Genomic DNA, 14424 nt, shown 5'->3' with positions numbered 1-14424 from the left:
AGCAGTTGCCCTATTGCAGGGAGGGCTTAGTCAACGTGCAGTGGCTCGACAACTCAACCTATCGAAGTCATCGGTTCAACGTGTCTTCCAGAGATTCCGCGTAGATCAGACGTTATCCAGAAGACCCGGAACTGGCAGAACTCGCATCACTTCTGAGAGAGATGACCGTTTCATCGTTCTTACCTCGCTACGAAATCGTCGACTGAATGCCGTTCAGCTTCAGCAGAAGCTCCTAGAGACCAGGAATGTGTCTATCAGCCGATGGACAGTTAGAAGACGACTGAAGGAGAAGGAATTGACAGCTCACAGAGCTGCAAATGGCCCAAAACTCACCCCAATACATCGTGGACAACGACGCGTCTTCGCTCGCGAACATGAAGAATGGACCCTTCAGCAATGGAGTTCCGTACTTTTTTCCGACGAGTGCAGGATAACTTTGTCTGGCAATGACGGACGGGTACGAGTCTACCGAAGACCTGGGGAGCGGTTCTCTCAATGCTGCATCGAGGAACGTGTTGCTTATGGTGGGGGGTCAATCATGGTCTGGGCTGGTATTTCTTTGGAAGCGAAGACGGACATTGTGTTCATCACAGGGCCAGGTACCAGACCGAATTCAGGCGGTTTGACTGCACGTCGGTACGTGGAGGAAATCCTGGCTGATCATGTGGTCCCATTTGCGGGTTATATCGGCGATGAGTTCATCCTCATGCAAGATAACGCTCGGCCGCATACAGCCCGGATCACTAAGGAGTACTTGGAGGAGGTCGGCATCAGAGTCATGGAGTGGCCAGCCCGCAGTCCTGACCTAAACCCGATCGAGCACATTTGGGACGAGCTGAAAAGAAGAATCCGGGCCAGAAATCCCGCCCCTGAATCCTTACTGGAGCTAAAGACTGCGATCGAAGAAGAATGGGCGGGCATCCCTCAAGACACTGTAAAAAAATTCATAAGATCAATGAAAAACCGAATGACTGCATGTCGTAGGGCTAGAGGAGGCAATACACGGTATTAAAATGCTGAAAATTGTTTTAATTTTTACTTGATATCTTTAGAATCGCAGTTTTCCCATTATGCATAAGTTTCACTCCAGTATGCATTTTTAGGGTGACAAAGTTCTTAGCCCTGAAAGCCTGAAAATATTGGAAGTAAACCTGTGAAAAGCACATCAATTTATAGAGGAAAAGCCAACCTTTCATTAGGTATATAATATGTCACAGTAGCACATACAGTTTTTACAGAAATTGAAAAAATGATAAAAATGCTGGGGTGGTCCGATTTCTTTGCACCCGAGTGTAGATCAATACTGAAGAAGGATGGTTCGGCATCAATTTAGCACTTGACAGAATTGCCTGTTTCATAATAGGAACTCCATGTATCAGTAAAACCCGGACTTAACGTTTTTAGAAAGTTACACCGATCGATAAGCTTTTCTCCTTAAGAATAATAAACCCTTCCTAATCAACATATCATTGATGGAACTAGGGATGAAGATGGCCTCAAATATTTTAGTAACCGGTTGACTAGAGCGATTTTTTTTAATCATAAGTGATTGATTATTATGAAACCTATATCGTCCTTAAAACATTGAAAGATCAAGGTCACTAGTTTAGTTTAGTTTAATTGCTCATGTAATTAATAACGGTATCTACCTAATATTTGTGTAGGTACTTGTGATCGATTCACTATTTATAATCATGAATGCCAGCTAGAGAAACTTTTTACCTATTCCAGTTAAGATCGATTATTGTTCAAGATTAAATAGCTTCTGTATATTATGGTGAGGAAAACTCATTTATTGTAAAATAAGTGTTATAAAATGAATACAAAACTAAAATTAAGTACAACTAAAAACTAAAGCTAAAAATTAAAAATATTTATCAAAACTTTGCGCCCTTGGTAAGGTGCCCATCACGCAGGCAGCGTTCCCGCGCTGGATTGCTATGGCCAATCTTTGCGCGAGAAAGCTGCCCGCGCGAGGGTCACCTGTGGCCTGCCTTAGGCGTTTGCTGAGCTCCTTGTGGAGCCCCCGAGCCCCCCTACCCCACGGACCTAGTGTCTCGACGCCGAAGGCTACAAATTCGTAGTGTGCGCCAAATAGCATCTTATTTTATCCTGTCCTTTAGGCACGGAAAATCTTAAGCTTATTAATGACTCCAAATTGTTCCTTTTTAAATAAGACTGAAAAGTCGTGAAAACTGCATTACGGAACCTAACTAATGAAATATATGATTAGGTAAGTTTGGTTTTACTAAAATAAAAACGGAATGAAAGGTATTTAAAATTGGCCTAAAGACAAGGGTTTGCGGCTTGAGGTGTAATCCATTTCCACTTTACAGGTGAATAACCAGTTAAATTAAAACCGCAACATTCTTGCTTCGTACGCAAAACGAACGCGTAACACCACGGAGCTCGGAGTTTTTTCGTAAATACCTGCTGTGAAATTATATTATCTCTTCATAATTGAAGACACAAGTAGACAAATGTGTTATGTCCTTTATACAGGCATTCAATTTAATAACGTAAGTGAAGGTGTTGAGATTTTTATCCGGCTGTAGAAAATAACGAGCGTTGAACAATTTTCATGCGTATAATAGGCTGCGGAACGCGTGCATCCAATGCGTGCATTAATCACGGATGAGCGATCGGCGATCATCGATAAATCGAGCCAACGTGCAAATTAGGTGCTCGATGCGCCATGACGATAATAAACTGGACGTGGGATGCAATATTATTTATATATAGGAAGCTGGAAGATAACAAGCATGGTTTGCAAAACCTGAAGTTCAAAGTCCGCCTGTTGTGCGCAGTTTGATCACAAGTTTGTGTAGCACGCATTGCAGGTGCCCTATAAAAAGCAAGCGGACTCTACCTGTTTACATTTCGATTCTTTCAACGTTTACTGCTTTCTACATAAAGTAAATAAATGTAAAAACTAACTCTTGTCATATTATGTACCTATCTTATAAAGAAGACGAAAGATGCTAAGTGTCAGAGGTCTTTGTCAATCAGCATCAATACAATAGGTACTAAAACTAGGTCATTTCAACAACCTCAACTAACAGTGGCACTTTAGCGATATTGAGCGTTTCATCTTTCTCAATTTGAAAAAAAAGAAAAAATCTAATACCTACTACGACCCTTCGCTACAGCGAATACTCACGGAATACCTATTTAAACATGCGGCTCTGTGAGCTGTAGACCTATTCAATAAATTTATTGCCAAAAAAACTTTGAACTATCGGCCCTGCTCACAAAGTTTTACGAAAAATACGAGTAAATGCAACCTTAACATCCGGACAGCCAGACAGGCATTCGAAAGGAAAGCATATGTTTTTCCCCAGCTGAAACGGAGACGTTGAGGTGTTAATTATTTGTTAAATACTTATGTTGTTTTTTTTGTATCCAATTGAATACTCTTCTTGGCGGGTATAAACAGATAAAACTCAAAATTTAAGAAGATAATCCTTCTTATTTAACTCTACCATTCTGTACACTCTACCTACCCTCATCTAGAAAAAACCTAAACTTTTTATCTGTTCATAATTCATATCATATTAATTCCCCTCAAGCGTCTCACATAGCCGCGATTCAATATGAAGCCGAAGTGCTCCGTTGAACGGCCGGCCTCGGGCCACGGTACTCGGTATACACCTATCAAACCGGTCGCGCGCGATTTTTTGTCGCCGCGCGCGCACGCAATCATGTAATCGTGGGTGATCGCGGAGCCTACTTTCGTTCGTGTTACCGTTTCCACGGTAAGCTGGTAAGTGTTGAGCTTTAGAAGATGGAAGTATTAATGCAGATTCTGCCGTTTATTAAGAGGATCTTCCTCTTCCAAAAATTTAGAATGGAATTTGTTTTTCGCACCTAACTCTTAAATATAATAATAAAAAATTCGCAAAAAGTCAAACAAAATAGCTGTATGATGATATATAAAAATATGTATATGTATGATGTAAATATTCAGAGAAAAAAATGGGGTCAACGTTTGTATGGATATGGAGAAGCGGCCGCGCCGTCCACTTTCCTCTTAATAATTTAGTCGAATGTTTCTGCAAAATGGGTAGTCTCTGTCCTCATCGCTCTCATTTATATTAGTGTAATAAAGTTCAATTATTTATTGGTATAAGTTGGATGCTTATTACATTTCTCAGACAATTCAGACATAAACGCGAGCTAAGCCTGCAGTTCTATTAGAAATAGGATATAGGTACCCTTTCGTAGTTAAAATTCCCCAGTAAGGAACTTATTTTTATAGTCTGGCTCTGACAATATTTAGCGCGAGAAAAAGTAAAATTTTATAAAGATAATAAAAAAGTTGTAGAATTCGTGGAACTGAAGATAAAACATGGTCGGAAATGCCGAGGTTTATTAGGTTCGAGGCACATGTGCCATGAGTCATAGTCTCAACCGCTCACCGCTGAATCCCTTGCAAGTCTTTCGTGACTTATTTAGACCAAATTTCCTTTAATTCTCCGTAATGCTCGTGTTAACCTTCTACGAGTGTAACCTTTACCTTGGAAGACGATTTTACCAGTATTTACCTCAAAACTTTATAGTTTTACAAGCATTGTTCATATTTACTTAACAACGCGGTAGCGCTATCTAAGTAAGTACGTAGGCACCTTGCCTTCTTTTATCGTGTCGTGTGTTTAATGCTTACAGTGTATCTCTTTGGTAATAGACAAGCTAAGGAGGAGGTTAGCTGGAAGAGATCCCTTATACTATAAGGAATCTCTTTGAGGAGAAACTTATCCCTATTATAAGGCTTATAGGGATAAGTTTCTCCTCAATTTCTGTAGTTTTTTTTGACCTGTGTTGTGTACAATAAAGTGACAAGGGTAAATAGGATTAGTAAAAGACATTAATCTATTAAGATAATGCATATTACTGTTTTGTTTAGTATACGGTAGAGACCGATCGAAGATCTTTCCAAGCTACAATAGAAATCGTGTTAAATTTGAATCTACTCTTCCTTAAACTAGTTATCCATCAATCCGTTTCACAAGTCCATAAACAAGCAACGTATGGAAACGGCAGGAGCAACTTTCACTGCCGGACGAAGCTTGGCTGCTCTCGTCAGTTCCTTGGCAGTAAGCTTGTGACAGACTTTCAATATTGTGCAATTGTGTTAATTTAATTATGCATCTCGTTATTCAGTTTTCCGGCATCGTGATCGGAAAACTTGTCTAAGTCGATTTTGATGAACATCAGTCGCCAATCGCCATCAGATATTATATCGGTGCGGCCTAATAGGGGCTCGAAAATATTGCTATTGTCAAGGCGTTAGAATGCGTGTTCAGATATGTTTTAGCATCTCGGCGCCTCCAATATATCTGATGGCGACTGTACTTATTTTAGTTTGTACTCGTGTGTTTAAGCATATTAGGTATTAGGGGTCATGAGAAAATTTTCTATTTATTCAGACCAAAAGTTTCCGTCTGACCGACATAGGTTCGGCTGATTCTGTATCTGTATATGCCCTACTAACATGGATGGAAAATGGTAAAAATAAACAAATTTAACAGCAAAAAGAAATTCTTTCAAATCCTTAAACATAAAAGGAAGAAATATCAGAATTGCTAACGAAACAAACTTGACCTATTTTCATAAATAAGATAACGAATCCTTCGACATTCTAATACTGCTTGAGCCACTTTTCTTACTTTTCTCGGTATTGAGAAAATAATGAGGATAAAATTAGCAACTTTAGAGGATCAGTAATCTTTTTAGTATGTTTAACTTACGAAATAAAAGCAGAATTCGCCCGCCAATATTCTGAGAATAATATTACAAGCCCGCCCGTCAAAATAATCTATTAAGGTCAAAACATTTTTAGAAAAAAGGTATCTTACTGTATGTAGCATACAGAGTCTCTTAAGTACTGAGAGATACCTAAGGGTGCAGCGTAAAAATTAACTTTTTAATTCTCTTAACTTTGCGATATATACAGCAACGGAGCTGAAACAGTTGTCTTCAGGAAAGACGTGCACGAGTTAAGCATACAATAAAATTTATACGACCCATTATTGCCTTTTTCCTCGTCTGCCGTTGAATACGTAGCTACAATGCAATGTAAGTTTGAGCGCTAGAGTGACCTTGCCTTTTATTTAGTGTACAAGCTGGATGCATTACATAACACTGCACGTCCACGTGGAGGCATAATCGATTCCTCTTGACCCAAATCCGGCGGGTCAAAGCCGTGTCGCGGCTCCGCCAGGCATCATAATAGACCTAGCACATGTGCGAACTGATGTTACGGTTACGGTGGACCGGGGCTGTTATTGGCGGCGGTGATGTTTGACTCGGTATTGATAACTTAGTGTAATACACATTATATAACCTAGGTATTAGGTCTGTAACTTAGTCCTATTTTGAAGCGCTGGTGGCCTAGCGGTAAGAGCGTGCGACTTGCAATCCGGAGGTCGCGGGTTCAAACCCCGGCTCGCACCAATGAGTTTTTCGGAACTTATGTACGAAATATCATTCGATATTTACCAGTCGCTTTTCGGTGAAGGAATACATCGTAAGGAAACCGGACTAATCCCAATAAGACCTAGTTTCCCCTCTGGGTTGGAAGGTCAGATGGCAGTGGCTTTCGTAAAAATTCACAGATTTCGTGCCTCACACGACTATCGAGCACATTGGAAATGAATCTACGGAATTCGAAAAAATATTGTCGCTGAGCGACGAGAAAGTCTGGATAAGGAAAAAGTTACAGAATAAAACTACAACGTTGAATAATAATTATTTTATTCTTAGACTAACACAAGTATCCTGGACATAACGCATGTGAACAAACAAATTGCAAAATTTCCACACGCGTATCCAAGTTTGAATAATTGTCGCCGTGGCGCATAAGTATAGGTACATATTTCATTTTTCGATGAATAAGCAGGATATATTAATGTTCAAAGTACAAGAAAATTATTACACGGCAAATCCGTAGTCAACTCGAGAAGTGGTGATCGGCAGCGGCCCATTTGCTGCAAGATATGAAATTTTCTTGACAGCAGTTTGACGCGACGAGAGATGACCATAACAGCGTTTGTCTATGTTGCACCAAACCTGAGTTCCAATAGGTACTACCAGGGTTCAGCATCAGCTATCTTGGGTAATGCTCATCATGGCGAATCGGGTGTCCAAAACAGCGTGTGCCTATGTTGCACCAAACCTGAGTTCCGCTAGGTACAACCAGGGTTCAGCATCAGCGCTATCTTGGGTACTACTCTCCTAAGTGCTCATCAAGACGAGTCGGATGACCAAAACAGCGTGTGCCTATGTTGCAACAAACCTGAGTTCCTTTAGGTACAGCCAGGGTTCAGCATCAGCTCTATCTTGGGTACTACTCTCCTAAGTGCTCATCGAGACGAGTCCGATGACCAAAAACAGCGTGTGTTTATGTTGTATTAAACCCGAGCTCCACTAGGTACTGCCAGGGTTCAGCATCAGCTATCTGCTAGCAGCCGCCAGCAACATGCTGAGGTGAGACCATTTCGTGGCATTTTTTCTTTTTTATGTTTCTCTGTATAAGTTTTTATTTTGTCTCCCTCTCCCTCTCCCTCTCCCTCTCCCTCTCCCTCTCCCTCTCCCTCTCCCTCTCCCTCTCCCTCTTCCTCTTCCTCTTCCTCTTCCTCTTCCTCTCCCTCTCCCTCTTTTTTCACAACAAACACCGATAACGAACTTTGCGAAACATGAAGTCATAAATGTCCTGTGAAAAATGTCGTTCTGACTTTTTGACTATTTTAAGGTTAGGCTACAGGGCAATCCCTTAACCCGATCGTCTTTGTTTTAGGCTCAAATTGTAGCTGACTAAATTGTCCAGAGCCGTTTTTCTCAAATTTTTGATATCATTCTTCGTTTCCAAATTATCGAGCACCACAATCAAAAATTCGGAAAAAAAATAATTTTATTTTCACTATTTCGACCATAACTTTTTTTGTTTTTGACTTTCTCAAATAATTATTTTTGCACCTTACAGCTCTCGTGATTATGCGTCTTTTGAGCCTATTTTTTAATATCATATCTTCACAACTTTCCGAGATATAAGGGGATCGCACTTTTTCGTGAAATCGGACCGTATACTGGAGCGAACGAAAAGACATTTCCAATGTCAAAACTAGTGCCTACGTCAATTCTTGAAATTAGTTGTCAAGCGGACCCCAGGCTCCCATGAGCCGTGGCAAAATGCCGGGATCACGCGAGGAAGAAGAGAGAACTTAGTCCTATTTTGCTTGTATAATATACCTACTTACCTAAGGATTGTATGTAGAGGTAAGTAGAACAAGTCTTTACATCTCAAAATATCGCTAGTAAAAACACTGTCGACAACATTTCCGTGTAGTTACATTAAAATTGAAAAAGAAAATGTTAATTAGGTAGGTATAAACGTAAAAAGTTTCCTTTCTCCTTTTAAATTTTGGGCAACAAGCGCGCCAGATGCACGTAATTAAAGTATGTAAGTAATTAATACGTAATTAAGGAAGTGAGAACATCGAGGGCAATTAATGTAGGTAAACTAGGTACCTATTGTAGCATTTACTTACTAGGTACTTAAAAAAATTGTGAAGGAAATGTCGGATCGATTGGTAGGCGTCTCAGGCGACCCAAGAGCGGGCTCGTTCTTTGCTCAGAGGCTAGGCCTGGCGATTCAGAGGGGGAATGTCGCCAGCATTTTGGGGAGTTTCTCGGAAGCGGGTGAGTTAAGAGACATTTTTTATATTTAGTAATGTTTTAGTGTTACCTAGTTGTAGCTTGGTTAGGTTTAAGTAATAATAATTAGTTTTAAGTGTAATTTATTTTTGTGACTTTCAACTTTTACTTACTTATAAATATAGATTGTCGAAACTCATCGTACTATTATCGTAGAAACTTGTTTGTAGAGGGAGGGGTCAGTTATGTTATCTCTGCTGAAGAAGTTGATGGCATATTTTTAGAGATTCTGTTCTTCTTTATTCTACATGAGACACACGCCATTAAAATTTACTGCAACTTCTATAGAAAGCACGAAAATGATTCGGGTAAAATGCTTAAATAAATATGTATTCATTATATGAGTACCTAATATTTGTCCAAGATTGCTTTTTGGATATTTACTTATTCTTGCCCTGATATTTTTAAAGGTGGACGACAAATCTAAGTTCATTATTATTATGTTAGGTACCTACATATTATTATCATACATCTACCGTTCATTGCCTATTTATGAGAAATTTAAATGCATGGAGTGTACGGTCCGGTCCGGTTATATTTATTTAGAAAATTACAATAATTTATATTTAATTCTGGAAGCGTAAATGTTATATTTAGTATCGTGTTTTAACCAAGTCCGCACAATGTAGCAAAACGACGACGTGCAAAATTACATGGACACATTATGAATGGAACTCATTCAAGTTATTCATAAGGTAGCCAATAGCCATGCACTTTTGCAGCTGGGCCGGTGTATAACCAAAAGTATATTATAATTCTACAAATATGTAGTTTATTGACAAAAGACATTGCATAACAGGTAAGTACCTACAGGAAATAACACGTGTGCCAGTACCGTTCTATCTTTAAATGTACCTACTCTCACTCTTTTTTAATTCTAATTATTTCTAATGAAAATTCTCTTGTGTCAATTTAATTTAAAATATCCATACTCGTATTTAATTATACGCGTTATGTTAAACATACCTCATCTATGTCACAATCCTGAGCGCAGAACCTTCACACGTTTAGTAGGTCAAGAGCAATGTCGCGGGGAGCACGAAAGCGAATGATTTACGCCGTAGAGCATTTCGTGAAATGTTACCGGGTTTATGAACATTGAACACCCATGGCCGATTATTTGTTTCTTTTTGTATAAAATTGCATTGTAACTTTTGGTTTTTACTTGCGATTTCATTTTTAACAAGCAGAAAGGTCTGCGAACGATGCTATTAAGCTTAGAATAAATTTAAGTGGAAAAATTACTGTCTTGGGTGAGACTTGAACTCACGGCCTCTGGATCGATAATCCAGCGCTCTGCCATCTGAGCCACCAAGACCTCATCCATAAATAACCAGCCAATCTTTCCACCATATGGGACGGTAGTACTATTAGTTATTCTGTGATATGGGTTTAGAGAAATATATCGTAAGAGCGTTACACTTCTTAACTTGCAATATTTGGTAAAATTGTAAATATCATATTAGTATTTGACCACCTTGGTTTTTGCAGGGTGCAAGAAAGCTGATGCCCGCTCGACTACTGAATTCAGTAGGCTAAATAGATAACAGGAGGATTAATAACGTAGCGCCGAAGGCAGGCCTCCGTCACACGCTCAAGGCCACGCGCTATATGCCTACCGCTCGGCGTATCGTCGACGATACAACCGACAGAGGGCCGCCGAACGCCCGCCTGAACGCTCGCACCGCACGTTTCCCGCGCTTACGCTTCGAAATGCCGAAACCACGTAATTATTGTGCAGTAAATGGGTGTAAAAGTAAAAAAACAAAGGAAAAAGCCTATAATAAAGATTCATCTTTTTATGGCGGGCTGAAGGTCCCACCTGAAACGTTTAATAATTATATTGAAGGGTTAGAAAAAGTATTTTTAAATAATTTTGACGACGATTAATCGGCCTGGTAGCACCGTATTACAACTTTTAATAAATAAATAATAAAATAATAAAATAAAAATCGTTTATTTCAGATCATTGATCCATAGCGTTATTAGTAGCGTTAAAAACCGTTGATTTTCCGTTGCTTTGCTCCTGAGTATTTATTAAAATTATTTACGCGATTTAGGATATTTACAACTATAAAATTTAATAACAGAGAATTCCGAGAAGGGAAAAAAATATAAATCAATAAATAAGACTAAAAAATATTTCATTGACTAATAAAAAATATGGTTGACCCGCCACATTCGTTTTATTACAATAATCATCATAGGTAGATGCCTACAACCCTAGCGCATTCTTACGATGACGCGTTAGCACGTGATTCGCACGGCGGGCAACACAGTCTCGACTCTTTGTGCGCGTACTTATGGTACATTTCTTCTTGTCCTGAGCAGCAGGTATTATTATTAAGGTTTTGTAGGCTATTATAGCGTAGGTATTTTCGCTTTTGTTTGGGAATGAAGTATCTGTTACGTAGTAACTATTTATTAATCTGTGCCGAAGGGCGCAGTCATATTATTAGATATTATATTAACCACTAACGTAAAGCCATTAGTACATCAATTGACTATTTGTTGCCGATACACCTTGCGTAATAGAGGAGAGTGTGCAAGTGCCATGAGATTACTACTTATATCTAAATTAAAAAATAAACATTATACTTTAAAAGTTGTTTTTTCTACCCTTACAGTTACAGCCATTACCTACTTCGCAAGGTGAAATCTACACATAAAGGTCATAATGAACAATTTTTAAACTATGTGATAAACCCCGAAATATACACCATAAACACAATAGTACAGGTAGCCTCTATGCAGAACCTTAACCCTGCAGGCGCGCAGCTCGCAGCGTTAGTCGCACGCGCAGCGTAACCCAATTGTCAACTTTCACAACGTTGCGTCATTAGGTCCCTTCCATATCACAATGGCAATATCGAAAGGTGATCCGAAAGTTGCCATGCGGATTTATCGAAAAGTTTAGGGAGTATAAGTTTATATCTATGGGAGTATACCAGGCCTACCAGGGAGTTATAATTATCCTTTTAAATCTTAACAGAGATGTAATCGTCGCCATGTTGCCATTGCAACAGGTGAACCGATTTGGTTTAAACAGGTACGTAAGTAGAGTCAGACCAAGCTAATTTGGCAGCGGTTTTGACAGCACAGTCTATGCATGTACAAGTATGACATTTAGCTTGGTCTGACTCTAGTCTAAATATGAGGTAAAATTACGGTTTTTTTTGCAATTTAGGCTGCAGAACGAAAGGAGAAATATCAAAGCACACCGGCATTCTAAAACATTACTCTCCCTTCTCCGTCAGTCGGCGAAAGAGAGTAAAAACTTACTTGTGTGAACTTGTTCATATCCGGCTTACACGATGACATCGCGGCTCTGCACGAAAGTAGGCCGCTCGCGACCAGTTTTTTTAACAAGTCATAATCTGATACAGAACGAGTACTGTAAACAGCGTACCAGTCCTAATAGATATCTAAAGCAATTGGAGAGAATTGTATGCCAGCCGACAGTGGATTTCAGCTAAGACAGTAAACAAAACTAGGTCGCCATAATCTTTCCCTTTCTTTTTGACTATTAGTAGTTACTTACTTACCTAATTAAAACCTAAGTACTTTACGCTTGAGTAACACAATCAGTCAATCGGATGAATAACGAAGTAACGAAATTTATTGGTAGCTTGATGACGCCTTTGATTATTATTAAGAGAAACATCTGCACAACAAAGCGTTAAATATATTTGCTGAAATCAGCTGACTTTGACCGAGTATAACTTGCAAAAGTACTGTTCTCAGCAACCTCGATTATTGCACTTCCTAGTACGCTAGTATCGACATAATAGGTTTATCGGATTCTCATCAAGGATGCTTGCTCCACTTCTCATTAATCACATTGTCGATAAGTTGCGCGAGCTGATCTATCCACAACCACATGTACATGTACCTATGTATATATTAGATAACTTAAATTTTAAACTATGGCGATCACAATGGCGACGTAATATATATGACATATGAATATGACGATCACGCGCTTTTTGTCTGTTAGGGTGGTTTTCCACACCTATCCAATTTCTTTATCCAATGTCATTGCGTCTCACTCTTTCATTAAAGCAAAACGTGAGACGCAATACACATTGGTCAAAGATTAATTAATGAATTATTGGACAGATGGAATATCACCCTTACTTAGTTTTCGGTTTCTAATTGGGACACCTAGGGCGCATATCCAAAACTGGCAGTCTGGCAAGATTCTGTAAACGGCTTGTGCACAAATCACGCGAGGTTCGATAGGGGGGAGGAGGGTCACGAAAAGGGTATAAGGAAACCTCACGTGTATTTTTCTACAGGCAACGAAACTAATAAAAAAGACCTACCACATGAGTAGATACTTTTTCTCGGTTTCGTTAAACATAAATGTGAAGATTTGCACTTCAAAATAGCGAATCTATTTAACGAAAATAGAAAAATAAACAAGATTTTCTATATACAATACTTTTATTTTAAAATTAGGTCGAATGAAAAAAATTTCAAAAAAATACACGTGAGGTTGTGTGGGGGGAGGGGGGTAGCCAAAAACCACACCAAATATCACCAAGGGGGAGGGCGGACAAAAAGTAGCCGAAAACACCTCGCGTGATTTGTGCACAACCCCAAAGTCGTTTCAGGATAGGTTTATAAAGCAGATTCCAGAAATGATAAGCAGGTTTGAAATTCAAGAAGACAATTAGACAAATTTTCGTAAAGGCATCATGGGAGTAGGAATGTTATGTTGCTCTGAAGGTCTCAGGCGCCCCGACGGCATTTCCTAGTAAGGCAATACGGTAATCGATCTATAGGATTCTGATTAAGGGTACTTGCTACACTTCTTATATAGAATACTTAAGTTGTGCGAACTGTGTAAACAATGTTGCACCGGTTTATATAATTTACTAGCTTCTGTTCGCGACTTCGTTCGTGTTTAAGACGTTATTAATTAAGTAGTTAATACATAAATATTATGAGAATATTACACAATTCGACCTCGTCCATAAGCCTTGTTTTGTGGGTACAAGACGACGATATATAGGTACATATAATCGATAGATACCTACTTAAATACTTACATTACATAGAAAAAGCATTAAAGAAAAGTAAGGCGAACGTAGTTTTTCCTCAGACAAAAACGTTATACTTATTTGTTTAGTTGTTCGAACTCGTCCGATAACCCAGTTCGCGGTTGACTCACTCGATTGACTGAATAATGTCGGGTCATTAGGAGAAATGGTAATTAAGTCACAACAATTCCAATTCAATGAGGAGGTTATTTTATTGGGTGTAAGTAATTTACTTCGCAACATGGAATCGAATCTTGTTGCAATTGCCATATATTCATAACTTTGTCATAGGGGCTTATTCATATGTACCTATCTCCGGCGATGTTTGCATCAAAAACAGCAGTTTTTAATTATCGTACCATTGGCCACTGTTAACTGTACATCGGTGGACGTTATGCCTTTTGTAATAAGGTCCGCCGATGTACATTTAGGAGTGTTGCTGCTTGTACAAGTAATTTAATCGGCAGTCCGACAATGCTCGTATGAAATGTGCCGTTATCAGGAATTTTTCCCAGGCTGATAATTTTCCGGTTGGTACTATGTGCCCGGTTTATTCTATAGGTATATAGGTATATTTTTTTATAGAATAGGTATTCCAATATTTGCTATTATAATAATATTTATATTGGTTTTCCGTGAGTCGTCTGCAATTTCAATCATGAAATAT

General features: G+C 39.0%; 1 non-coding gene across 1 annotated transcript; it reads right to left on the bottom strand.

Moving 5' to 3' along the window:
- Positions 1–9957: 9957 nt before the first annotated feature.
- On the bottom strand, positions 9958–10030 carry Trnad-auc (transfer RNA aspartic acid (anticodon AUC)). The gene has a single exon. It is a non-coding gene; the product is annotated as a tRNA-Asp (tRNA).
- Between the last annotated feature and the right edge of the window lie 4394 nt (positions 10031–14424).

Source organism: Cydia splendana, chromosome 7, assembly GCF_910591565.1.
Source record: "Cydia splendana chromosome 7, ilCydSple1.2, whole genome shotgun sequence".
NCBI lineage: Eukaryota > Metazoa > Arthropoda > Insecta > Lepidoptera > Tortricidae > Cydia > Cydia splendana.
Note: the sequence above shows the minus strand (reverse complement) of the source record. Positions and strands in the feature narration are given on the sequence as shown.